Here is a 2,646-nt window from a genome sequence, read left to right as displayed (position 1 = left end):
CGCACGTGGGAATGGTGGACGGAACTGCCAGCATCTGTCAAGACAGAAATGATCGGCGGAAAGTTCACCGAACAGAAGCTGAATTTGAGTTCAGCCGAACGAGAAACATCTGTAGTCAAAGTTCACCCTGATATTCTAGGGTACTGTTGATAATACAAAATATAGACATATACCTGCGGAGCTGGTCAGCATGCAAAGCATCACCATATGTCTACGGAAATGGTTGAGATGTAGAGCATAAACACTGACTTATGGAGCTCATTACGATGCACAACATAGGTATAGGCCTATGGGACCAACTCAGATTAAAGCCTATGCCAACTGGTCAAGACAACATACATATAGGTTTATCGATCTAGTTAAAAAAAATAAAAACAACATAAGCATAAGATTTTGGAAAGGCTTGAGACACAAAACAAGTATATCCAACTAGTAAAACTGCAAAGCAATACAAAAGCTTTAAGAAATGGTAAAAGATAACTATAAACGGTCTTATAAAACATATTAAAATACAACTCAGAAACGTTGGCCTCTGGAGCTGGTTACGAGGCAAAAGTTAGACTTAGCCTAAGCAAATAATTAGGCTGTAAAACAAAAATTTAATAGCCTATGTAATGATTATGTTGTGAACCTAACAAGGATTTGGATTTGATTTAGATGCTTTCATTTTCTTATTTTTCATTCATATAGACCCATGGCCCGTTTCCCACAATTCTACAAATAAAAACCAACCTTCATACCCGGTATGAATATTTTAGGAGCAGAAAGCAATGTGCGAGACACATAAAGAATATAAGGCATTAACAATGGCGTACTTGTGTCCCTGGTTATGCTTACAGTGCTTCTGATTCCTTGCCTAAAGGAAATGCAAATTAAATTAATGCGAAACCTAAACTCTAAATTAAGCTTCATAAAAAAGCGAAAAAAAAAAAAAAAAAAAAAAAATTGCTGACATGGATAAAAAAATACATAAGGAAATACCGATTACAAGTTGTCTGCCTTCATAACTACAGGCATAAGTGTAAGGAATACCTTATGCTCAACTTACGAGCAAAGACGTACAGTTCAGTTTGTTTTCTTTGCGTTTACATGTAGGCCTAAGTACTCGCATACTATAATCAATAAAAAATACGTGGCATGTTTTTTCTTGTCAGCAGCAATGACATATGCATGGGCGCCCGCAGCATATTTTCCAAGGGTGTAGGAGCAAGTTATATATATATATATATATATATATATATATATATATATATATATATATATATATATCATGAAGTGAAATTGCGATGCCAGTAATTAATGTGAAGCAAGATGTGGTATCAACCGATGTGTGTGTGTGTGTATAAATTTTATCCAGGATTTCAGGGTGGGGGTCCAAGTGCCGCCCGCCCACCCCACCACCCCACGCCCTTACGTGTGGGCCCCCGATACATATGCGCGGTTTTTGGTATCTTAAATATGTTCACATACTTTTGAATTATATTTTACGACCCTATGGATTATGTTCGTGGAAGTTCAATTAAAAAAAAGATAATAATAAAAATTACGGATCAAGACATGCTAGTACAAAATTCCGTTACATGTAAGCTCTCATGAATTATCCCTTGAAAATAATGATGCCCATCACAGGACCATAACACTGTTAATCAGATTATCATTTGCTATAAAAAAAAATATATTACACTTCCAGAGTGAAAGGAAGGAAGGAAGGAGAGAAGGAAGAGAAGTGAGCACAAAAACGTGGAACTGGCTGGCAGCCGCAACTTCCTGACCACACAATATTATCAACAGCGAACTGTTCAATCTGAGGTCGTTTTTCACTCTTTGCAAGAGTTAATAAATGATTGTCAAGGCCGAATGGTGATGGTAATTCCTGAATGGTAATTAAGAAGGAATGCGCGCTCATGATCATATTCCTCGCACAAATGAAGATAACAGGACAGAACACCACCTGTTTGGTGCAACATGACGCTTTTTGTCTGAGGGTAACGGTCGGTCGTCTCATCAACATTGCTACGGTTTAAGAAGACTCATCCCGCCAAGGCAATGTTTTAATACTGTGCATTCTTATTTGTCGTACAGTCATTGCATTGTTTGAAATTTATCAGACCATGATTTGTATGCAATTTCTGTTCTTAATTGTGAAACTCATTTAGTAACGTTAGCATCACTGCCGATAACATTCCTACAGACAGAATTACGAAAGAACCGTGAAATCGAAACTGCGGCATATTCAATATTGTGTTTACAAAATTTCAAACATAATAGTGTCTGATTTGAAACTTGCTAAATCTGAAGATAAAAGCAGACTGAACTAAAAACCAATCTTGTTTAGTTATCTCTGAAGAAGCTCGGCTTTCTTAGGAATTAGTAAAACTTAACCGCCAATTCGCCACAAAAATAGTTAAAATGTTCCTCTTCGTTGATTAGCCGTCGATTGACCATAGGATGAGGTTAATAGTTAATCGTACATCTGGCAGCATGGCAGCGCTTCCTCTAGTTAATCTCGTACAACAGTTGATTTCTTCTCAGTCACAGTAGCGAAGAGAAATGGGAAAGGTGTGTATTTGTGTCGCGGGTGCTCCCTTGACTTAGATTAGTGGTTTCAATGATTTCAGTCATTTGAAGCATATTACCATTACCTGT

The 2,646-nt window shown here is 37.2% G+C and overlaps 1 protein-coding gene across 1 annotated transcript in view; it reads left to right on the top strand.

Moving 5' to 3' along the window:
- The first annotated feature begins 2,546 nt into the window (after positions 1-2,546).
- Positions 2,547-2,646, top strand: part of LOC135219161 (uncharacterized) — an 80,032-nt gene continuing 79,932 nt past the window's right edge. The window contains exon 1 of the mRNA XM_064255685.1: positions 2,547-2,646. This exon is cut by the window's right edge and continues 40 nt beyond it. The gene's annotated coding sequence lies outside the window, so the exon portion shown is untranslated.

The sequence above is a fragment of the Macrobrachium nipponense genome, chromosome 1, assembly GCF_015104395.2.
Source record: "Macrobrachium nipponense isolate FS-2020 chromosome 1, ASM1510439v2, whole genome shotgun sequence".
Classification (NCBI taxonomy): domain Eukaryota; kingdom Metazoa; phylum Arthropoda; class Malacostraca; order Decapoda; family Palaemonidae; genus Macrobrachium; species Macrobrachium nipponense.
This window is presented reverse-complemented; position numbering and strand designations above follow the sequence as displayed.